The following is a 26038-nucleotide window of genomic DNA, read 5'->3' as shown; positions in this document are numbered from 1 at the left end:
GGGTGATTTCGCCAGTGCCCCAACTGACTGATGGTTCGTGTGTCCGCAACCAGGGAAGTCCCAGCAGGATTTGATGGGACATGTGTGGGAGGACGTAGAAAGCGATGTTCTCGGTGTGCAGGGCACCGATACGCAGTTCCACCGGCTTGGTGATCCAGGAGATGGTGTCAGAGAGGGGTCTCCCATCCACAGAGGCAATCACGAGGGGCTTGTCGAGTGGAGTTACAGGCACTTGGTACTTGTCCACCGTGGCCTGCTGGATGAAATTGCCTGCTGCCCCGGAATCGAGGTATTCCTCAGCCGTGAACCGCGTCTCTCCCGTTGTCACTTGCACAGTCCACGTAACCGGGTCTGAGAGAGTCCCAGCACCTAGGGTGGCCTCTCCTACCAACCCTAGGCTTTGGAGTTTCCCGGCCTCTCTGGACAGGAGCGTAGCAGGTGTGTGCCCTTTCCGCAGTAAAAGCAGAGGCCCTTGGCGAGCCGCTCAGCTCGACGTTGTTCAGACTGCCGCACTCTGTCGATCTGCATGGGCTCGTGGACGGGGACCCCAGCTGTCGATGACTGAAGTACGGCGGGCTTCTGCGGAGGAGAGGAATGCCGTACCGGACGTCTCTCACGGGACACTTCCTTGGATCGCTCTTGTAAGCGAATGTCCACTCGAGTCGCTAGGGTGATCAGGGCATCCAGGGTGGTCGGAACGTCACGACCCGCCAGCTCATCTTTAATTCGCCCCGAGAGTCCTTCCCAGAAGGCGGCGGTTAGGGCCTCGTTGTTCCACCCGAGTTCCGAAGCCAAGGTGCGAAACCGGATTGCGTATTGGCCCACCGTCAGAGTCCCCTGACGTAACTGGAGAAGAGACGAAGCAGACGCGGAGGCGCGTCCGGGCTCATCAAAGGTGCCACGGAATGCCTGCAGGAAGTCCTGGATGTTCGTGGTCACAGGATCCCCCTTCTCCCACAAGGGGTTCATCCACGCCAGTGCCTCACCCTCTAGATGGGACATGATGAAGGCGACCTTGGCTTGGTCAGAGGCAAACAAATGCGGCAGCTGCGTGAAATGGAGGGAGCATTGGTTTAAGAATCCCCTGCAGGTCTTGGGGTCTCCGGCGTACCGGGGTGGTGAGGCCAAACGAAGTCTGGAAGTATCTGAAGATGTCGCCACGGGAGCTGGAGCCGTGGCTTGACTAGTGGAAGCCCGGGATGCTGAAGACGTAACTGCCGCTTGTAGCGTGTTCAGGCGGGCGTCCACAGAAGACATGAATTGCAGCATGCGGGTCTGAGTCTCACGCTGGCGTGTGAGTTCCTCCTGTACGGCTGCTAGTGCTTCAGCGGGATCCATGGCCTGATCTTACTGTCAGGGCCAGGTGGACGGGCAGACCCAGGAGGTGGATCCACTGGGCCGAACTCCTAGGTGGTGGTAAGGGGTCCGGTAGCTGGAGCACTATAGGCAGCAGAACAGTCCATGCACACGAGTATAACGGAGAAGTCCCTGGGACCACGGAGTCACTGGTGGTAGTCCGGGTGACGCAGCTCAGGTTCGGAAGCCAAGAAGATGTCAGGCGGGGTCCGGAACCTTTGGAGCGAGATGACGGGTCACCGCAGGGATCCGAGATGGTACGGACTGTCAGGATGGCAGATGGACAGCGTTTGGGGTTCGGGATTCGGTCAGGACCGGATGGCGAGGCAGGCACGGCTCTACAAGAGAGACAGGTGAGTATATCACAGAGACACCAGGAGACCTGACTCCTAGCTTAAGAAACACGAAGATCAGGCCCCGCCCCCTTGGACATTAAACCCCTTTATACCCTGTACCTGTTTTGCATCATTTCCTGTTAATGGATGCTGGCCCTTTAAGAAAGGGTCAATGACCGCGCGCGCGCCCTAATGCGCATGCGCGCGGCCCGAGTGCCAGAAGCCAGAGCAGGAAGCTGCGAGGAGGAAGCAGCAGGGCCGGGCTGGGGCTGTGAAGCCGACGGGCGCCGGGTGCGGGGACCAGGACGCTGGGGACGCGCCGGCAAAGGGTGCTGGAGAGCGGGGAGCGGCGGTGACCGGACCAAGGAACCGGGAAGCGAGGCGGGGGAGCCGGGGAGCGTGACAGGTGAGCCGGAGGGCAGCGCAGGGGACCCGGGGAGCGTGACAGTACCCCCCCCCAAGCCCCCCTCCCCGCAACCGGGACAGGAAGGCACGGATCAGCGGAGTACCCACATTCTCCCGGGGCTCCCAGGATCTATCCTCAGGACCATACCCTGCCCAGTCCACCAGGAAGAACTGTCGACCCCGTACGGTCTTCATGGCCACGATATCCCTTACCGCATAGATGTCGTCATCGGCAATAGGTGGAGGAGCCGAACTGGCAGCAGCGGAGAAGGGACCCAGGACAACCGGCTTGAGCAGGGAGACGTGGAATGAGTTGGGTATCCTCATCGTGGCCGGGAGCTGTAGCTTGTAGGAGACCTCATTGATCTTGTTGAGGACTTTAAACGGCCCGATGTAGCGAGGACCCAGCTTGTAGGATGGTATCTTCAATCGGACGTACTTGGATGCAAGCCAGACTAGATCTCCAGGAGAGAAACACGGAGGGTCCAGACGTCTCTTGTCTGCGTGTCTTTTCATCCGCAGGGAAGCACGCCCAAGGGACGTCTTGACAGAGTCCCAAATGGTTGCAAAGTCACGGGCTACAGTATCAGCAGCAGGGACATCCGAAGAAGGGGATACAGGCAATGGGACGGAGGGCTGAAGTCCGTAAACGACATGGAAGGGAGAGCTGGAGGACGACTCACTGATGTGGTGGTTATGGGAGAATTCAGCCCAAGGAAGAAGCGTGGACCAGTCGTCGTGATGGGCGTTGACATAGTGACGTAAGAAAGAGGTCAAGATTTGATTGACCCTCTCCACTTGGCCATTAGACTGAGGATGGTATGCAGACGAAAAGTCCAGAGTCACTCCCAGATGTTTGCAGAGAGCCCTCCAGAAGCGGGAGGTGAACTGAGTTCCTCTATCGGATACGATGTGTGATGGAAAGCCATGCAAGCGGAAGATGTGAAGTATATAGGCGTCCGCGAGTTCCTGAGCAGAGGGCAATCCAGCCATAGGGACGAAATGAGCCATTTTAGAGAACCGATCCACCACGACCCATATGACTGTGTGTCCGGAGGACAATGGCAAGTCCGTAATAAAGTCCATCGCTATGTGTTGCCACGGAACTGAGGGTATCGGCAGAGGCAGAAGACGGCCATATGGCAGGTGTTTGGGCGTCTTGTTCCTGGCACAAGAGGAGCAGGCAGAGACAAAAGCAGCGACGTCCGTGCGAAGGGATGGCCACCAGTAATGACGTACAATCGCACCCCATGTTCTCTTCTGACCAGCATGACCGTCTGTTTTCGAGGCATGACCCCAGTGTAATACTTTTTGCCTGTCTGTCTCAGAGACATAGGTCTTCCCGGGCGGTATCTGGGCCAGGGTGACAGGGGCCACCGGAATGATTTTGCTAGGACAGATGATGGGTTGGGTAGTCTCCTCCTCCTGCTCCATGGGCATGAAAGACCTGGACAAGGCATCAGCGCGTACATTCTTGTCCGCGGGTCGGAAATGGAGCTGGAAATCAAACCTGGCAAAGAATAAGGACCACCTGGCTTGCCGTGGGTTCAGTCGCTGAGCGGACCGTAGGTATTCCAGGTTCTTGTGGTCCGTGTAAATAATCACGGGGTACACTGCTCCTTCCAGAAGGTAGCGCCATTCCTCCAGAGCCAGTTTGACTGCCAAGAGCTCTCGGTCACCGATGGTGTAGTTGCGTTCAGGCGCTGAGAAGCTCTTGGAGAAGAATCCGCAAGTCACCATCTTCCCGGAGGAGGACTTCTGCATGAGCACTGCTCCGGCTCCTGAGGAGGAGGCATCCACATCCAAGGTGAACTGGCGGTTTAACTCCGGACGGTGGAGTACAGGAGAGGAGGCAAATGCCCGCTTCAGAGAGCCAAACGCGGCGTCGGCCGCAGGTGACCAGTCCTTTGGATTAGCCTCCTTCTTGGTCAAAGCGGAGAGAGGAGCAGTCAGAGCAGAGAAGTAAGGGATGAACTGGCGGTAGTAGTTGGCGAATCCCAGGAAGCGTTGGATTGCCTTCAGTCCAGAAGGAGGAGGCCAGTTGAGAATGGAGGAGACCTTCTTTGGATCCATCTGCAGTCCGGTATCAGAGATGATGTACCCCAGGAAGGGGAGAGAAGACTGCTCAAAGACACACTTCTCATACTTGGCGTACAGACGATTCTCTCTCAGTCTTTGTAGAACCAGCTGTACGTTCTCTCTGTGGGTCTGGAGGTCCGGAGAGAAGACAAGGATGTCATCCAGATACACTACCACACAGACGTAGAGAAGGTCCCGGAAAACGTCGTTCACCAGTTCTTGAAAGACGGCTGGGGCGTTACACAGGCCGAAGGGCATCACGCAGTATTCATAGTGCCCATCGCGCGTATTGAACGCGGTCTTCCATTCGTCCCCAGAGCGGATGCGTACCAGATTGTAAGCACCCCGAAGATCCAGCTTGGTGAACACACGAGCTCCTCTAAGCCGGTCAAACAATTCGGGGATGAGCGGCAGAGGGTGTGACGGGGTGTACAGCAGAGCAAGGAGAGACAACAGGCCGAGGAACGATCCAACAGGTTTATTCACAAGAACACTGGAACAGCACACGATAAGTCCACGTAAAACAGATTCGGGGGCCCTTCCCGACAATCCTCGGACCGGATTACAAAGCAATCGTCCTTACAGTAGTCCAAAGAGTTCCACTCAATCCCACGGGCCGCCACACAGGCCTAGCTCCGTCCGTGTCCACAGCCACACAGGCTGGGGCTCCTGCTCCCTTCAAGTTTCAGCTCACTCTGACTGAATCTCCCAGGTAAGCAGAGTTTACACTAGTTGGACTCTAGGCCCACCTCCCCCTACTCCCAGGGATGGAAGTGCCTCAAGAGGATATAACCTTGCATTTTAGGGGGTGATTACCTACAACAATAGAAATGTACACAGAAGTAGTTCAAATAAGACAATGAACCCAGCTTGAATAGGAATCTGTACAGCAAGATACACCTCCCCCAAGGAAATACATGAATTACAACTAATACAACCAGGAAAATATACATATCATGACATAGTATCACAGCATATACAGTGAGAGGGTAAATTACATCTTCACAATCCCTCCCCCTCCCAACTTGTGTACGTACTAGGGACCTCTACAGGTCACTGGTTAAGTACACACAGGCAGAGCGTTACTTACATGTGGCTTCATGCAGCCACGAATTGGCATCGTAGCTCTCCCACATCATTGCCCAGGAGAACAGCTGCAGGCAGACCACCCATCACCCCAACGACACATCGCCTGACCCCAAAACCAAAGTTCAGATCCACAGTGGCTGTGGGAATAGTCCTCCATTGTCCACCAGCCAGTTCAATAACAATCCCAGGTCCTCTATGGATTGCCTCAGGCCGAACCACTCGGGGATCAGCCAGTGTGAGGAAAGCACCCGAGTCACAAAATCCAACAAGTCTCTGTCCATCCAGCACAACCTCCTGCAAGTGCTTACCTCGATGAGCAGAAGTCGTCATAACTGCGGGTCGCACCCCGTAAACTCCTGGTGGTGCAACATGGGGGGCTGAGTCACTAGGCCAGTCCTCACATAACGGTGCCACATCTTCCTCCATGGCACTGGGCTGTAAATAATTAACAATCCGATTGGGTGCAGGATCAGTCCTCATTTGAACAGCTGGGCAGGAGACTTGCCGATGCCCTGGCTGTCCACATTGATAGCATCTGAGCTGGGTCTCCCTCCATCCAAGGCGTCCTCTTGGGTAAGGGGTAGGGGAACTTGGAGGCCGGCTCCCACCTGAAGGTGCTGTAGGGGTTTGAGGATGATTCCTCCATGGCCTGGCTGGGCATGAGGCCTGCAAATGCCCGGGATGCCTACAAACATAACACCTGCGCTCTGTTACTTCCTCTCCCCGGCGTATTCCAGAAAGTGCAGTAGAAGCAACTGGAGGCACATTAACACGGGTATCAACATGTGGTGGCTTAGAGGAACGGGGAACAATGGGGACAGAATAACTGGGGGCATCCGGTGTTGTGGAGCTGTTAGGCGTCTCTCCATCCTCCAACAGAACCCTCCACTGAGGCTTGATGGTGAGAGCCTCATCAGCGAGAGCAGCAGCTTCCTCCACTGTCGCTGGTTTTCTCTCACGCACCCATTCCCGGATCTCAGCGGGGCACTGGGCAAAGAATTGTTCTTTTAGGATGACCTGCAGGAAGGTCTCCCAAGATAAGGCCTCCTCTGCCTCCAACCAGCGATTACATATTTGTTTGAGTCTATGAGCATATATCTTAAAAGACACTTCCCCATCACAGGCTAAAGCACGGAACTGAGTCCTGTAAGTGTCTGGGGTCACAGCATAATGTTCTAGAATAGTCTGTTTAATATCTGCATACTCACAGTTCCACCGAGGGTCCATGGCTCTATAGGCTTCAGCAGCTCCCCCCTCTAGGAGCCCAACCAGATGCCGGACGCGCTCCCTTTCTGGGACTTCCATTAATCGACACTGATGCTCAAAGTCCTGGAAGAAGCCCTCAATGTCACCAGCAGCCTCATTAAACTGCTTGAAGTCTTTGCGGGACACTCTGGGAAGTTCCCTCATGATGGGTGCTGGGGTTACAGTCTGTCTGGAACCTCTCGCGGCTTCCACAGCGAGCTGCTTATCCAGCAATGCCATCTCTTCCATCCTGCGCTCCTTCTCTTCAGCTCCACGCATGGCCTCCCTCTTATCTTCTATGGTGGCCTCATCTGCAAGCAGTGCCATCTTTTCCTTGTACCACACAACCCATTGACTTTTTTGGGTATTCACCTCCGGCTGCCGTCTTTCTTCCGTTTGCTGTGAGGATCCTTCCTCCACGTCATTTTGCGAACAGACTCCTTCTAGCGCCTCAATCAGCTGCTCCTTGGAGAGTCCTTTGAAACGAACTCCTACTTCACGGGCCTTTGATTGCAGGCTCCCCAAAGTCCAGGTCTTGTACTCTGCAGTGCTGGTTCCTGATGTTGAGCCATTGTCCTCCATTCCTTCTGCTCTGATCCCAGCGCTGCCAACCAGTTTGTGACGGGGTGTACAGCAGAGCAAGGAGAGACAACAGGCCGAGGAACGATCCAACAGGTTTATTCACAAGAACACTGGAACAGCACACGATAAGTCCACGTAAAACAGATTCGGGGGCCCTTCCCGACAATCCTCGGACCGGATTACAAAGCAATCGTCCTTACAGTAGTCCAAAGAGTTCCACTCAATCCCACGGGCCGCCACACAGGCCTAGCTCCGTCCGTGTCCACAGCCACACAGGCTGGGGCTCCTGCTCCCTTCAAGTTTCAGCTCACTCTGACTGAATCTCCCAGGTAAGCAGAGTTTACACTAGTTGGACTCTAGGCCCACCTCCCCCTACTCCCAGGGATGGAAGTGCCTCAAGAGGATATAACCTTGCATTTTAGGGGGTGATTACCTACAACAATAGAAATGTACACAGAAGTAGTTCAAATAAGACAATGAACCCAGCTTGAATAGGAATCTGTACAGCAAGATACACCTCCCCCAAGGAAATACATGAATTACAACTAATACAACCAGGAAAATATACATATCATGACATAGTATCACAGCATATACAGTGAGAGGGTAAATTACATCTTCACAGAGGGTACTTGTTTTTTACGGTGATTTGATTCAAACCCCGGTAGTCTATGCATGGGCGTAAGTCACCCTCTTTCTTCTTGACAAAGAAGAAACCTGCTCCAGCAGGAGAGGAGGATCTCCGAATGAATCCCCTTGCCAGGCTCTCTGTGATGTAAGTAGACATGGCCCTTGTTTCGGCTGGAGACAATGGATATATCCGTCCTCGAGGTGGTGTTGTTCCAGGGAGCAGGTCGATGGCACAATCGTAAGGACGATGTGGCGGAAGTACCTCGGATTCCTTTTTATCAAAGACGTCTGCAAAGGACCAATAGGCCGAGGGCAGCCCCGGTAGGTTCTCTGGAACCGGAGGTCGTCGGATGGGTTGTATGGTCTTCAGGCACTTCTCATGGCACGAAGAGCCCCATCGGGTGATTTCGCCAGTGCCCCAACTGACTGATGGTTCGTGTGTCCGCAACCAGGGAAGTCCCAGCAGGATTTGATGGGACATGTGTGGGAGGACGTAGAAAGCGATGTTCTCGGTGTGCAGGGCACCGATACGCAGTTCCACCGGCTTGGTGATCCAGGAGATGGTGTCAGAGAGGGGTCTCCCATCCACAGAGGCAATCACGAGGGGCTTGTCGAGTGGAGTTACAGGCACTTGGTACTTGTCCACCGTGGCCTGCTGGATGAAATTGCCTGCTGCCCCGGAATCGAGGTATTCCTCAGCCGTGAACCGCGTCTCTCCCGTTGTCACTTGCACAGTCCACGTAACCGGGTCTGAGAGAGTCCCAGCACCTAGGGTGGCCTCTCCTACCAACCCTAGGCTTTGGAGTTTCCCGGCCTCTCTGGACAGGAGCGTAGCAGGTGTGTGCCCTTTCCGCAGTAAAAGCAGAGGCCCTTGGCGAGCCGCTCAGCTCGACGTTGTTCAGACTGCCGCACTCTGTCGATCTGCATGGGCTCGTGGACGGGGACCCCAGCTGTCGATGACTGAAGTACGGCGGGCTTCTGCGGAGGAGAGGAATGCCGTACCGGACGTCTCTCACGGGACACTTCCTTGGATCGCTCTTGTAAGCGAATGTCCACTCGAGTCGCTAGGGTGATCAGGGCATCCAGGGTGGTCGGAACGTCACGACCCGCCAGCTCATCTTTAATTCGCCCCGAGAGTCCTTCCCAGAAGGCGGCGGTTAGGGCCTCGTTGTTCCACCCGAGTTCCGAAGCCAAGGTGCGAAACCGGATTGCGTATTGGCCCACCGTCAGAGTCCCCTGACGTAACTGGAGAAGAGACGAAGCAGACGCGGAGGCGCGTCCGGGCTCATCAAAGGTGCCACGGAATGCCTGCAGGAAGTCCTGGATGTTCGTGGTCACAGGATCCCCCTTCTCCCACAAGGGGTTCATCCACGCCAGTGCCTCACCCTCTAGATGGGACATGATGAAGGCGACCTTGGCTTGGTCAGAGGCAAACAAATGCGGCAGCTGCGTGAAATGGAGGGAGCATTGGTTTAAGAATCCCCTGCAGGTCTTGGGGTCTCCGGCGTACCGGGGTGGTGAGGCCAAACGAAGTCTGGAAGTATCTGAAGATGTCGCCACGGGAGCTGGAGCCGTGGCTTGACTAGTGGAAGCCCGGGATGCTGAAGACGTAACTGCCGCTTGTAGCGTCTTCAGGCGGGCGTCCACAGAAGACATGAATTGCAGCATGCGGGTCTGAGTCTCACGCTGGCGTGTGAGTTCCTCCTGTACGGCTGCTAGTGCTTCAGCGGGATCCATGGCCTGATCTTACTGTCAGGGCCAGGTGGACGGGCAGACCCAGGAGGTGGATCCACTGGGCCGAACTCCTAGGTGGTGGTAAGGGGTCCGGTAGCTGGAGCACTATAGGCAGCAGAACAGTCCATGCACACGAGTATAACGGAGAAGTCCCTGGGACCACGGAGTCACTGGTGGTAGTCCGGGTGACGCAGCTCAGGTTCGGAAGCCAAGAAGATGTCAGGCGGGGTCCGGAACCTTTGGAGCGAGATGACGGGTCACCGCAGGGATCCGAGATGGTACGGACTGTCAGGATGGCAGATGGACAGCGTTTGGGGTTCGGGATTCGGTCAGGACCGGATGGCGAGGCAGGCACGGCTCTACAAGAGAGACAGGTGAGTATATCACAGAGACACCAGGAGACCTGACTCCTAGCTTAAGAAACACGAAGATCAGGCCCCGCCCCCTTGGACATTAAACCCCTTTATACCCTGTACCTGTTTTGCATCATTTCCTGTTAATGGACGCTGGCCCTTTAAGAAAGGGTCAATGACCGCGCGCGCGCCCTAATGCGCATGCGCGCGGCCCGAGTGCCAGAAGCCAGAGCAGGAAGCTGCGAGGAGGAAGCAGCAGGGCCGGGCTGGGGCTGTGAAGCCGACGGGCGCCGGGTGTGGGGACCAGGACGCTGGGGACGCGCCGGCAAAGGGTGCTGGAGAGCGGGGAGCGGCGGTGACCGGACCAAGGAACCGGGAAGCGAGGCGGGGGAGCCGGGGAGCGTGACAGGTGAGCCGGAGGGCAGCGCAGGGGACCCGGGGAGCGTGACACCACTCTGCATGGCCTATTACTCGATATGGGCTTCCCATCTCTATACCCCTATATATACTCACGATCATGAGTATACCAAATGTGGTGCCTCGCCATGGCGCCCTCACGGTATATGGATACGTATATGGATATATATATATATATATATATATATATATATATATCTATATCTCTTCCTAATACTCCTCTCCAGTATCTTAACCACCAGCATACCAACCCATCTGTTGGCTGTGGTTTATATTGTAATGAGTGTGTGTAAATGGGTCTATGATTATAAATGCAGCACAGAACATCCCTTCTTTAATACCATATATGATATGGGACTCGTATATCCATACATGTGTATTTTCACTGATGCGCTTTCATACTTACTTTTGCTTTCTTTGTGACTTACTTTAGCTATGTATATATATATATATATATTATATTTTTTTCTCTATGTTCGGACCGATATATGCCTACATGTTTACTACACACGTGTACCCTAGTCAGGTGGATTGTCTTACATCTCTGCCAGCTTTTTTTCGGCACATCTAAGATATGCAGACAATGTATAAACTACCAGTGCAAATTTCTCATGATAATTTGAGATCAGCCCTCTATAATAGCGCATACATGGCTCCACACAATTTATACTCTGTATATACGTACTGTGCATGATTTGCTTTCTGTAGCTTTTTGGCCATTCGGCCCCTCCGTTTGCTCCACTCCACGCATGCGCGGTGTGGCATTGCAGTATGATTCCCTTCTAGTCCCTCTGTTCATAGTACCTTGCCGTATTGCCGCACCGCGCATGCGCAAAATGGCACCGCGCTCAACAGACCACGCTGGCTGCGTGGCCACACAGGTGTGTGAGTTTGCTTTAACTTACATTTATGTATATATACCTCGTTTGTATTGCACTTGGGTTACCCGCCCTGATGAAGCCGCTGCGGTGGCGACACGCGTCGGCCACCCACTTTGAGCGGCACTCTTGACCTTTCCCCATGTTTTACTTGCATGACTGACTGACCCTGGATTTTCTATTGGTGATTATTCTGTTTTCATCATATCTTGTGTCCTATACCAGGGCTCTGACTCCTCAACCTGATGCTCTCCTGTATGGTCCCATCTGTGCTATTTTAGCTTTTCTGAATTGTTAGGGCATCCGGCGTTGTTTGGATCCACCTCTGCTACTTGCTACTTCAGTTGTCTATACACCTCCTTTACTTTTAGCATTGGATGCAACTGTCTCCTAAAAACGCTGTGCCTGTGTACACTCTCAGGGCATATTTATTGTTACCTATATGTTACTATATCTATGTATGTCCTTGAACCGATTATTCACTCTGGCTCATATATTTGCATACTTGTTAAACCTTTGTATTGATAAACTCACCTCTGCGATGTGTGCACTCGCACATGCCAGTATGTCATTGCCATTTTTTAGGTGTTTCTATGAACTTGTACATTTATTGATGAACATCTAACACTTGACACTTGATATCGCACCAATTGTGGGTCTCTCTCAGCCATATTTTTGAATTTGCATTGTGTTCTATATTTGCATTTTGTGCTTACTATTGTCACATTGGGGTCTTGGTCCCGCTCAGTGGGCGCTCTTTTGTCTTTATATGTTTTAAATGATTTTAAAATGTCTTTCCTTGTGCAATAAATAAAGGTGTTCTCTTTTATACAAATTTATTATTGGTGTGCCCCTGATTGATTGTGCGGAATCCTTTCCTCTCACACTTTTTGCTAAGCTTAAAGGGAACCTGTCACCTAGAATATGCGTTCTGACCTATCAGCAGACGCATGTGTGCCCTAATTAAACCTCCCTACCCATCCCTGTGTTATAAAATTGTATAATATGGAAGTAATAAAAAACGTTTTATTACCTTCATGTTTCCTATGTAAATTAGAGAGCTTCTGGTCACAGGGGCGGCGCCTTGCCCCTGCATACTTTCCGTGGTATCACGCCCCTGTGGGCGTGATACCATGGAGTCACATGAGCGACGTCACCGTCGCTCATTCTATCCTGCACACGTTTACACTTACTATTGCAGCAGGCTTCTCTTCCGGGTTCTCCTTGTCAGTTTCAGACGAGCACTGCGCATGCGCAGTGCACGTCTGAAGCCGCTGCGTGAACACCCAGAAAAGACGCCTGCCACAATGTGACGAAGGTGACGTCGCTCATGTGACACCATGGTACCACGCCCACAGGGGCGTGATACCACGGAAAGTATGCAGATGTCCATAGGGCAAGGCGCCGCCCCTGTGACCCGAAGCTCTCTAATTTACATAGGAAATATGAAGGTAATAAAACGTTTTTTATTACTTTCATATTATACAATTTTACAACACAAGGATGGGTAGGGAGGTGTAATTAGGGCACACATGCGTCTGCTGATAGGTCAGAACGCATATTCTAGGTGACAGGTTCCCTTTAAAGGGAGGTTTACTTCTGCTCCAGTTTTGCGGCAGCCTGATGTGTCTATTCCTTTTCAGGTGGAGATCGATGCCTCGGAGATCGGAGCTGGGGCTATGTTGTCTCAAAGAAACCCTGTGACTTCTAAACTTAGACCCTGTGCTTTTTTCTCCCGGAAATTCTCACCACCGGAGCGAAATTATGATGTGGGGAATCGGGAATTATTGACTTGTGTGCCTTTTTTATACATTGATATATTTATTACAGGTGTCCAGACCCCCCCTCCCCTCTTGTTTTCATCTATTGGGATGGTTATGAGCTTTATTAAAAATATGCATATTAACATGTGATCATGGTATATGTCATCAATATGATGAGATATTTATATCTTTTTATGTGTGCTCTACATGTTTATAATATTATGGTGAGTCCAGGGAGCTTGCACTATTACAGCAGCGACGTAGCTCCGATAATATGGTGCTTAATGGGAGGTCTGGATGTCCCTGAAACGTTACTGGATTATTCTGTAAACAACCAGAAAGCCTGAACGATAAGCTCAGAGGGAGCCTGTGACATCACCAATGCCTGTGTGGCGCCCCTGACCTGGGTCAGTACAACACAGGTAATCCCAGAGGCTGACTAGGGTGTGGACACACGGAACACTAGTAACCAGAGCACACGCACAGCTAGAGGGGACCCCTGAGCAGACTCAGGGAGGGGGCGTGGCCCTCGCCTCCCAGCTAGTGGTGGGTGGTGTCACTGGGAACAAGAGAGTTGTGCAGAGGCAGCCGAAGGAAAAGGAAGTGGAGGAGTCACGTCTGGAGGGCAGAGCAGTGGAGCAGGGCCCTTCCAGACACTGCACCATTCGTGGCTGCTGGTGGGGGAGAAGGGCTACTGTTCAGTGCTGCCTGAAATCCACCTGACGCAGAGGTGGCTGAGTAAGGGGACTGTCAGTAAACCCAGCCGGCACGGGGAAACAGGTCCCCAGAGCAGGGACCCATTCACTTTGCCTGCCAAACCTGCTGGTGAGGGCACTTTATGCGCCTCACCAACCTACACCGAGTCCGCAGCTACAGCAGCCACGAGGGGCCCATAAGTGACAGAAGGCAAGCAGCCAGAATTACTTGGTCCACGCTGACCGCAAACGGGCCAGAAAGGGGAGAATGGCGTATGCGACTTCCCTAGGTGATCCCAGCAAGACTTCAAGTCAGGGTCACCTCAAAACAAGAAGGGCTAGGAAGGTGAGTCAGCAGTCACCCCTACATCAGCCGAAGGGATATCTGGTTCCACCTGGTCCACCATAGCATCGCCCGGGTTAACTCACTCCTGCCACCTGAAGTGAGTAAAAACCCTGAAAGACATTGCTGTTTTGTGTGTGAGTTCTTCTGCGACCTGTGGTACTACACTGGGGCCAGCCTCACTCTCAGGAGGCTACAACATCTGACTGCATCGAACATCAGCCCCAGACGTCCCCTAAACTGCAGTGGCGGTCACCCCCCTGACCGTAAATACCGAGAGTGGCATCATGAATCCCCCATTGAAGTTAACCTACCTGTGACCAGAAGATTTCCAAGCCCGTGGAGACCCTGCGGCAACCTGCACCAGAAGGTAATGCGGGGCTTCACATTTCTGGTCTCACGAACAGGATAAGGACTAGACCTGTTAAGACAGGGGACCATGTGCCTTGGCGTTCCGTTTGAAAAATTTGAAGCGCCGCCATATTGCCACCATGAAAAGCGCGCCAAGAAACAACAGCAGCCCGCGCTAGATGAAGTTACCGCCCACGAAGAGGTGTGGCTACCCAGAGAACCCCTGCAGCGTTCTGATCTCGTGAGCGATGGGAGCGGATCTGACCTTACCCGGCGGAGATGTTCAAGGCTGGTGGAAGAGGAAGGACAAGTCACGAGTCTGCTGCTAGAGGCAAAGCTGAGAGAGGACCTGGCAAGCAGCGACGACGCAGAAAGGATGGCATCTGCACGCAGCGAATCAGAACCAGGCTCCGCTGCCTGGTGGGACTGGGAGCTTGCCCAGTTTTGCGACCGGCTGGAAGCCAGAATTATGCAGCAAATCATGGAGGGACGCACCGAGCTCTGGGAGATGGCTGCAGCAGTTCGGGCCTATGAAAGCTGGACCGAGAGGCAAGTGTCACACCGGGCGGCTACCACCCAGACCCCAATGTGGATGCCTATGGGTGAGTCCCACGTTTCCCCTGCCCGCTTGACTACGCTGACCCCGCCGGCGCTGTCACCAGAGGCCGCTGCGATGCCCGCGGTGCGCCATGCTGCCACGCCCGCTGTGATCCCTGCTGCGATCCCGAAGGCGACGCCCGCGATGATCCCTGCTGCGACGTCCGGTGATGAAGTATCCCGCCCTGCCCACCAAGACCAGGCTGCGGCCACGGCCGGCCCGCCAAGACCAGGCCGCAGCAGCGTCCCGCCAGGCCCGCCAAGACCAGGCCGCAACGCTGTCTACCCCAGCCTGCAAGGCAGAAGCAGCAACCGCGCCCCAGCCACCAACTAAGGAACCGGGTCCTGCGTCCCCGCCGGGAGAAGACCCTGCGTTCCTGAAGTTTAAATCGGAGCTCAGTAACTGGTTTCCCAAAGACTTGGTGGACTGGTACCTCATCCCCAGGCGGTCACCCGGACATGGGGTGGTCTCAGCAGCTGCCGTGTCTAAAAAGAGCCCACCGCCCTGGCCTGCTGAAGAACGCCAGTCCCCAGCGCTGCTGCTGGAGGCACCGGAGGAGTGCTCGAGGGCACTAAGGTGGAGGAGGGGAGGTCTGGAGGCTGAAGAGCAGACTCCTGAACAGTCAGAGGAGGACGCAGCACCCTGTAAAGTTGAGGGACGCCCGGAGGCCGAGATGCTTCCATTTTCTCGCTGGGAAGAGAGCCCGACACCCCCCTCTGAAGCATTAACAACAGACATCTTCATGCCCAGCCTGCACGTGACCTGGGAGCCTGCAGACAGCGAGGTGGCAATAATGCGAAGGCCAGCCAGCAGAGTGCGGCGCCGGGGGAGAGCAAGACCACCCCCTGTGCAGCAGTCCCCAGACCGGCAGAAGGAAGAAACGACAGCCCGAGATCTGCAGGAGAAACAGTCCCTGAGAAAAGCCCAGCACCAGGTTAGAGGTCCTCTCTACCGTGGAGTCGTGGAGGAATTCAGTCTGAAAACTGTTTATGGCTTTATTGTGGCGCCTGGCATCAAAGAAGGCATTTTTGTGAGTCGACAAGATGTCAGATCCCACCTACCCAGAGGACACCCTGGCCGAGACTTGCATATGGAAGACCTGGTCGAGTTTAACAGACACCAAGGTGAACGAGCTGGTATGCACTGGATGTAGTGCCATGCCCCAGGAATCCCTACAACAACCCAGCAGCTTCTATCGAGTCCCTACAAAAAGACACAGATAAAGACAAAGAGAAAGAGCAAGAACTAGACACAGCTGAAGAAAAAGAAGACAAAGCTACAGATGGAGATACAGCTACAGATCCAGATGAAGCATCAGATGATAGCACAAGAGCAGTTGCAAGCGCCAGTGAGAGAAGGAGGTCCATGTGAGTGAATTTAATTTAATCGTATGAACGTATATCTTATCATCATATAAAAATAAACACCAGACAATAGACAGTGATTGAAAGATATCAAAAGGATAAAAATCAAATTTGAATATCAAGATTTTCTATATATGCAATAGCGTTATCATTTACAATATAGAAATCCTTCTTGTCACCATGGTAGGATCTCAGGGGGCACTCCTCCACAATGTGCTGGATAGTTTGACGATCTGCTCCACGGTCACAGGTCGGAGAGTCATATTTTCCCCACTTATACATAAAATCTGCACAGACGCCAAAGTTTGTTCTGATACGATTTAGAGTAACCCATGTTTTCCTTGGTAGATTGAAGCCTGGTGGAGGGTTTTGTAAATTAGGGAACATTTGGGATCACCTTCTACTACATTGACCCAAAGTTCTCGCCATTTCTCCTCTAAATTGAAGTCTTGTTCATGCAAGGTGATTGCAGTTCGGATGGGTGGGTGTCTTAATTTCAGTCGTTGTGAGTGAATAAAGAAAAGTAATGAAAGTTACCAGTTTGCATCGTTCAAGTTTTAAGATTACGTTCCCACATGAACTAGTGTGAGAACCTTGTTTACAAAATTTTTGCACCTGGTTTGTGCAATTTCTACTAAGGACCATAAAGCCTGCTTTACACGTTGCAATTTCGCATACGATATCGTATGCAATTTGCAACGCCCCCATCGTATGTGCAGCATGTTCAATTTGTTGAACGTGCCGCACATACGATTAACCCCCGTCACACATACTTACCTACCATACGACCTCGATGTGGGCGGCGAACGTCCACTTCCTGGAGTGGGAGGGACGTTTGGCGTCACATCGACGTCACGCGGCAGCCGGCCAATAGAAGCGGGGGGCGGAGCTGAGCGGGACGTAAACATCCCGCCCACCTCCTTCCTTCCGCATTGTGGGCCAGGAGCCGCAGGAGGCAGGTAAGATCTGTTCATCGTTCCCGGGGTATCACACACTGCGATGTGCGCTACCCCGGGTACAATGAACAATCTGACGTTCAATTCGTCAGGAATGAACGACGTGCATGCGATGAACGGTTTTTCGTTTAATCGCAATTGCACGTCGCTGTCACACGCTACAACATACCTTACGATGCCGGATGTGCGTCACTTACGACGTGACCCCGCCGACACATCGTAAGATATCTTGTAGCGTGTAAAGCGGGCTTAAGGCTATGAACTGGCTATAGCCACAAACTCTCGCAGTGTTTATAGGTTACCTCAAGAGGTACCACCACCAGAGCACACCTGTTTATGGGGCCTGGCTTGCCTACAACCAGGGAGCATGCCTGTTTATGGGGCCTGGCTCTCCACTACAAAGAAGCAACACCGACTAAGAAAGCCGCCTCTACATTCCTGCCAGAAGAGGCCGAAGACGTGGCTCGACAGGAGAGGGGCTTGCCTTCAAACACCAGCCCCAGGAGAGCAAGATTGGAGGAAAGGTCTGGGGAAACAGATGGCCCAGACCTGGTTGCTAAAAGGACTGGTGACCTACCTCCTGAGAGGGTTTTGGGTTGGTAACGGACTTGTGGGTGGAGACTGCACAGACAAAAACAAGGAACCATTGCATCCAAATAAAGGCCCATCCTAATGAAATAAAGACAGACACCATTTTGTTGGCAGATATCGGTCACAGCTTTACTGATATATTATTATTTTACAAACTTTTCCAAACTCATTAAAACTTGTAAAACATATTTTATAAACTTTTTCCAAACTCTTTAGAACTTGTAAAACATAACTTGACTCCAGGTGAGAAGGGACACTCTACCACAGGACCAAGGACTTCCGCTCTTTCACCAGAATGCTGTTGACACATGCTGCTGTGACTTCACTGTACAAACATTTAGAAACTGTTACCAAAAAAGAAAAACAAGTAAAAAACAAGCATTAACAATAGGGAGGGAGGGAGGGAGAGCTGCTGCCGGATCCTGGGATACCAGGGGAAGAGGCCGGACACCGCCCCAGACCCCAATATATAGGTAGAAATTACACCCTATAGGTGGGATTGGGAAATCGGGAGGGGCCAGGACGGTGTCCCCTCCCAAACACAGGAAGAGCAGGGCCTGGACGGGAGAGGGGGCTGGACAAAAACAGCATTGAGGTTAACCCCTTGCTGCACAGTCTGGGGCAGTTTCATTATGCACTACACCGCCCACCAGGATGGTGATGTATGGTACCTGGTATGTTTTATGATGCTTTTACAACGTTTTAAATGTTTTTCACTTTAAAATGTTTGTCTCTACAGCCCAAGGACATGCTGTTGGTAACTAAGGTGGAATGTGGCACCCCTGACCTGGTCAGGCACCACTGAGTACTGCACCCATGCTGGGTCAGTACAACATAGGTAACCCCAGAGGCTGACTAGGGTGTGGACACACAGAACACTAGTAACCAGAGCACACGCACAGCTAGAGGGGACCCCTGAGCAGACTCAGGGAGGGGGCGTGGCCCTCGCCTCCCAGCTAGTGGTGGGTGGTGTCACTGGGAACAAGAGAGTTGTGCAGAGTCAGCCGAAGGAGAAGGAAGTGGAGGAGTCAAGTCTGGAGGGCAGAGCAGTGGAGCAGGGCCCTTCCAGACACTGCACCGTTCGTGGCTGCTGGTGGGGGAGAAGGGCTACTGTTCAGTGCTGCCTGAAACCCACCTGACGCAGAGTTGGCTGAGTAAGGGGACTGTCAGTAAACCTAGCCCGCATGGGGAAACAGGTCCCCAGAGCAGGGGCCCATTCAGTTGGCCTGCCAAACCTGCTGGTGAGGGCACTTTATGTGCCTCACCAACCTACACCGAGTCCGCAGCTACAGCAGCCACGAGGGGCCCATAAGTGACAGAAGGCAAGCAGCCAGAATTACTTGGTCCACGCTGACCGCAAACGGGCCAGAAAGGGGAGAATGGCGTATGCGACTTCCCTAGGTGATCCCAGCAAGACTTCAAGTCAGGGTCACCTCAAAACAAGAAGGGCTAGGAAGGTGAGTCAGCAGTCACCCCTACATCAGCCGAAGGGATATCTGGTTCCACCTGGTCCACCATAGCATCGCCCGGGTTAACTCACTCCTGCCACCTGAAGTGAGTAAAAACCCTGAAAGACATTGCTGTTTTGTGTGTGAGTTCTTTTGCGACCTGTGGTACTACACTGGGGCCAGCCTCACTCTCAGGAGGCTACAACATCCGACTGCATCGAACATCAGCCCCAGACGTCCCCTAAACTGCAGTGGCGGTCACCCCCCTGACCGTAAATACCAAGAGTGGCATCATGAATCCCCCATTGAAGTTAACCTACCTGTGACCAGAAGATTTCCAAGCCCGTGGAGACCCTGCGGCGACCTGCACCAGAAGGTAATGCGGGGCTTCACATTTCTGGTCTCACGAACAGGATAAGGACTAGACCTGTTAAGACAGGGGACCATGTGCCTTGGCGTTCCGTTTGAAAAATTTGAAGCGCCGCCATATTGCCACCATGAAAAGCGCGCCAAGAAACAACAGCAGCCCGCGCTAGATGAAGTTACCGCCCACGAAGAGGTGTGGCTACCCAGAGAACCCCTGCAGCGTTCTGATTTCGTGAGCGATGGGAGCGGATCTGACCTTACCCGGCGGAGATGTTCAAGGCTGGTGGAAGAGGAAGGACAAGTCACGAGTCTGCTGCTAGAGGCAAAGCTGAGAGAGGACCTGGCAAGCAGCGACGACGCAGAAAGGATGGCATCTGCACGCAGCGAATCAGAACCAGGCTCCGCTGCCTGGTGGGACTGGGAGCTTGCCCAGTTTTGCGACCGGCTGGAAGCCAGAATTATGCAGCAAATCATGGAGGGACGCACCGAGCTCTGGGAGATGGCTGCAGCAGTTCGGGCCTATGAAAGCTGGACCGAGAGGCAAGTGTCACACCGGGCGGCTACCACCCAGACCCCGATGTGGATGCCTATGGGTGAGTCCCACGTTTCCCCTGCCCGCTTGACTACGCTGACCCCGCCGGCGCTGTCACCAGAGGCCGCTGCGATGCCCGCGGTGCGCCATGCTGCCACGCCCGCTGTGATCCCTGCTGCGATCCCGAAGGCGACGCCCGCGATGATCCCTGCTGCGACGTCCGGTGATGAAGTATCCCGCCCTGCCCACCAAGACCAGGCTGCGGCCACGGCCGGCCCGCCAAGACCAGGCCGCAGCAGCGTCCCGCCAGGCCCGCCAAGACCAGGCCGCAACGCTGTCTACCCCAGCCTGCAAGGCAGAAGCAGCAACCGCGCCCCAGCCACCAACTAAGGAACCGGGTCCTGCGTCCCCGCCGGGAGAAGACCCTGCGTTCCTGAAGTTTAAATCGGAGCTCAGTAACTGGTTTCCCAAAGACTTGGTGGACTGGTACCTCATCCCCAGGCGGTCACCCGGACATGGGGTGGTCTCAGCAGCTGCCGTGTCTAAAAAGAGCCCACCGCCCTGGCCTGCTGAAGAACGCCAGTCCCCAGCGCTGCTGCTGGAGGCACCGGAGGAGTGCTCGAGGGCACTAAGGTGGAGGAGGGGAGGTCTGGAGGCTGAAGAGCAGACTCCTGAACAGTCAGAGGAGGACGCAGCACCCTGTAAAGTTGAGGGACGCCCGGAGGCCGAGATGCTTCCATTTTCTCGCTGGGAAGAGAGCCCGACACCCCCCTCTGAAGCATTAACAACAGACATCTTCATGCCCAGCCTGCACGTGACCTGGGAGCCTGCAGACAGCGAGGTGGCAATAATGCGAAGGCCAGCCAGCAGAGTGCGGCGCCGGGGGAGAGCAAGACCACCCCCTGTGCAGCAGTCCCCAGACCGGCAGAAGGAAGAAACGACAGCCCGAGATCTGCAGGAGAAACAGTCCCTGAGAAAAGCCCAGCACCAGGTTAGAGGTCCTCTCTACCGTGGAGTCGTGGAGGAATTCAGTCTGAAAACTGTTTATGGCTTTATTGTGGCGCCTGGCATCAAAGAAGGCATTTTTGTGAGTCGACAAGATGTCAGATCCCACCTATCCAGAGGACACCCTGGCCGAGACTTGCATATGGAAGACCTGGTCGAGTTTAACAGACACCAAGGTGAACGAGCTGGTATGCACTGGATGTAGTGCCATGCCCCAGGAATCCCTACAACAACCCAGCAGCTTCTATCGAGTCCCTACAAAAAGACACAGATAAAGACAAAGAGAAAGAGCAAGAACTAGACACAGCTGAAGAAAAAGAAGAAGACAAAGCTACAGATGGAGATACAGCTACAGATCCAGATGAAGCATCAGATGATAGCACAAGAGCAGTTGCAAGCGCCAGTGAGAGAAGGAGGTCCATGTGAGTGAATTTAATTTAATCGTATGAACGTATATCTTATCATCATATAAAAATAAACACCAGACAATAGACAGTGATTGAAAGATATCAAAAGGATAAAAATCAAATTTGAATATCAAGATTTTCTATATATGCAATAGCGTTATCATTTACAATATAGAAATCCTTCTTGTCACCATGGTAGGATCTCAGGGGGCACTCCTCAACAATGTGCTGGATAGTTTGACGATCTGCTCCACGGTCACAGGTCGGAGAGTCATATTTTCCCCACTTATACATAAAATCTGCACAGACGCCAAAGTTTGTTCTGATACGATTTAGAGTAACCCATGTTTTCCTTGGTAGATTGAAGCCTGGTGGAGGGTTTTGTAAATTAGGGAACATTTGGGATCACCTTCTACTACATTGACCCAAAGTTCTCGCCATTTCTCCTCTAAATTGAAGTCTTGTTCATGCAAGGTGATTGCAGTTCGGATGGGTGGGTGTCTTAATTTCAGTCGTTGTGAGTGAATAAAGAAAAGTAATGAAAGTTACCAGTTTGCATCGTTCAAGTTTTAAGATTACGTTCCCACATGAACTAGTGTGAGAACCTTGTTTACAAAATTTTTGCACCTGGTTTGTGCAATTTCTACTAAGGACCATAAAGCCTGCTTTACACGTTGCAATTTCGCATACGATATCGTATGCAATTTGCAACGCCCCCATCGTATGTGCAGCATGTTCAATTTGTTGAACGTGCCGCACATACGATTAACCCCCGTCACACATACTTACCTACCATACGACCTCGATGTGGGCGGCGAACGTCCACTTCCTGGAGTGGGAGGGACGTTTGGCGTCACATCGACGTCACGCGGCAGCCGGCCAATAGAAGCGGGGGGCGGAGCTGAGCGGGACGTAAACATCCCGCCCACCTCCTTCCTTCCGCATTGTGGGCCAGGAGCCGCAGGAGGCAGGTAAGATCTGTTCATCGTTCCCGGGGTATCACACACTGCGATGTGCGCTACCCCGGGTACAATGAACAATCTGACGTTCAATTCGTCAGGAATGAACGACGTGCATGCGATGAACGGTTTTTCGTTTAATCGCAATTGCACGTCGCTGTCACACGCTACAACATACCTTACGATGCCGGATGTGCGTCACTTACGACGTGACCCCGCCGACACATCGTAAGATATCTTGTAGCGTGTAAAGCGGGCTTAAGGCTATGAACTGGCTATAGCCACAAACTCTCGCAGTGTTTATAGGTTACCTCAAGAGGTACCACCACCAGAGCACACCTGTTTATGGGGCCTGGCTTGCCTACAACCAGGGAGCATGCCTGTTTATGGGGCCTGGCTCTCCACCACAAAGAAGCAACACCGACTAAGAAAGCCGCCTCTACATTCCTGCCAGAAGAGGCCGAAGACGTGGCTCGACAGGAGAGGGGCTTGCCTTCAAACACCAGCCCCAGGAGAGCAAGATTGGAGGAAAGGTCTGGGGAAACAGATGGCCCAGACCTGGTTGCTAAAAGGACTGGTGACCTACCTCCTGAGAGGGTTTTGGGTTGGTAACGGACTTGTGGGTGGAGACTGCACAGACAAAAACAAGGAACCATTGCATCCAAATAAAGGCCCATCCTAATGAAATAAAGACAGACACCATTTTGTTGGCAGATATCGGTCACAGCTTTACTGATATATTATTATTTTACAAACTTTTCCAAACTCATTAAAACTTGTAAAACATATTTTATAAACTTTTTCCAAACTCTTTAGAACTTGTAAAACATAACTTGACTCCAGGTGAGAAGGGACACTCTACCACAGGACCAAGGACTTCCGCTCTTTCACCAGAATGCTGTTGACACATGCTGCTGTGACTTCACTGTACAAACATTTAGAAACTGTTACCAAAAAAGAAAAACAAGTAAAAAACAAGCATTAACAATAGGGAGGGAGGGAGGGAGAGCTGCTGCCGGATCCTGGGATACCAGGGGAAGAGGCCGGACACCGCCCCAGACCCCAATATATAGGTAGAAATTACACCCTATAGGTGGGATTGGGAAATCGGGGGGGGCCAGGACGGTGTCCCCTCCCAAACACAGGAAGAGCAGGGCCTGGACGGGAGAGGGGGCTGGACAAAAACAGCATTGAGGTTAACCCCTTGCTGCACAGTCTGGGGCAGTTTCATTATGCACTACACCGCCCACCAGGATGGTGATGTATGGTACCTGGTATGTTTTATGATGCTTTTACAACGTTTTAAATGTTTTTCACTTTAAAATGTTTGTCTCTACAGCACAAGGACATGCTGTTGGTAACTAAGGTGGAATGTGGCACCCCTGACCTGGTCAGGCACCACTGAGTACTGCACCCATGCTGGGTCAGTACAACATAGGTAATCCCAGAGGCTGACTAGGGTGTGGACACACAGAACACTAGTAACCAGAGCACACGCACAGCTAGAGGGGACCCCTGAGCAGACTCAGGGAGGGGGCGTGGCCCTCGCCTCCCAGCTAGTGGTGGGTGGTGTCACTGGGAACAAGAGAGTTGTGCAGAGTCAGCCGAAGGAGAAGGAAGTGGAGGAGTCAAGTCTGGAGGGCAGAGCAGTGGAGCAGGGCCCTTCCAGACACTGCACCGTTCGTGGCTGCTGGTGGGGGAGAAGGGCTACTGTTCAGTGCTGCCTGAAACCCACCTGACGCAGAGTTGGCTGAGTAAGGGGACTGTCAGTAAACCTAGCCCGCATGGGGAAACAGGTCCCCAGAGCAGGGGCCCATTCAGTTGGCCTGCCAAACCTGCTGGTGAGGGCACTTTATGCGCCACACCAACCTACACCGAGTCCGCAGCTACAGCAACAATGAGGGGCCCATAAGTGACAGAAGGCAAGCAGCCAGAATTACTTCTGGCAAATACCAAGAGGGGCATCACGAATCCCCCATTGAAGCTAACCTACCTGTGACCAGAAGATTTCCAAGCCCGTAGAGACCCTGCGGCGACCTGCACCAGAAGGTGATGTGGGGCTTCACACCTGCACGTGCATACGGCAATCGGATTGGCTTTTGAAAGTAATGTGGTATACCTGCAATGAAATCAGGGTACTGGATATGTGCCACCCCTGTGCCAGCAGCCAGCGCTGCTCAGGTCCGAGCCTTCTGGAGTGGTGGCTTGAGGGTCTCTGGACCCGGGGATGTAGATGTACGGGCTAAGCCGTATTAAGTTCGTGTCGCCACTCACGGTGTGTGGTGAGTTGGGATACCACCGCAGCTGTTATGGGGCACCCGGGGGAGATGTAGTGGCAGCTGGATGTTAACCCCTCCGTGGGTAGGGACGGTTACCCAGTGTCTGGTTCCGGGTGAAGCGACAGCAAGGGGGATGCTTGATTACTCACAGTCAATAAATCAAACAAGTCTCTGGTAAACCCAGGAGCTGGTGGCCAGTTCTGCGGCCGGTTGCATTTGGGTCCCTTACCCAGGCTGGTGGTCTCTATCCTTTTCCTCTGCACCGACTTTGTGTAAGGTGGATTTCCTAGTCTGGAACTCAGGAGTCCGCTCCCGGCTGGATGTGGCCTAAGGAGCCATGCCCACAGATGCTGGCCCATGGGATCTATAGACCCTGGCAGTGACCTCTTATCCCTATCGGTGGGCAGTTGTCTTCTATGAGGGACTTTCGGTGGGACAGAAGCTCTAGTCGTGGCCTCAATCAGTTAATTAACCAGGCTGCTTATTTCTGGTCCTGGCTTCAGGGTCTGAGTACTCCCCTTTCTGCTCTGGTTTCCAGGTCTGTTCCCCGTGTCTGTACTGGCAGGCTACAACCCTGTCCCAGTCCACCTCGGTTCTGCCAAGCCGTCTTCCCATCTCCTGCTGATGGAGACCACCGTCTGCCTCCTAGCCAAGGTACCAGGGCTCTTACCCTGGCACCGTTCTGTTACACCTCGTGGCTCCCCTGTTAGCAAGGAATGATGTGGTCTCCCATTCCTTGCCTGCCACAAGCCCTCCTGCTCAGCAGCGCTGAAGGTCCAGGAGACTACACGATGTGCAGAGGATAGCTACTCAGGGAAGCAGCAAGAATCTCGTTATCCCTGCATCTTGTGAAGCCACAAATCCCGCCTCTATGTCTCAGAGGCAGGAGAATGAGCATGTGCACCACGTGGCAGGTTTTGATTCGCCCACTGACATCCCACGGCTTGATGATGAAGCTGGTGATGTGGTGAACCCTGATTGGCCGGGCTGGGACGTCGTGGATCCCGATTGGGTCAAATCCGTCGTCTCCGCCTCGCGCCTGCCTTTGGGCGGAGCTGCGCCTCCTTAAAAGCCCTGCTTTCCAATATGGCGGCGCGCGACCGTCCTCTTTTGTTGGATGACTGGCAGTGTGCTGCTACGCCACTGTACAGGCATTATTGTCTTCTTGTGGGCTTTGCCCTTGCTGCTTCGGCAGCGCCTTGTTTTGCAGGTCATGTCCCTACCTTCGGTGAGCTCCTCGGGACCTCCTCGGACTCACCTTGTTATTGAAGCACACAT

Source organism: Anomaloglossus baeobatrachus, chromosome 1 (genome assembly GCF_048569485.1).
Source record: "Anomaloglossus baeobatrachus isolate aAnoBae1 chromosome 1, aAnoBae1.hap1, whole genome shotgun sequence".
Lineage (NCBI taxonomy): Eukaryota > Metazoa > Chordata > Amphibia > Anura > Aromobatidae > Anomaloglossus > Anomaloglossus baeobatrachus.
This window is presented reverse-complemented; position numbering follows the sequence as displayed.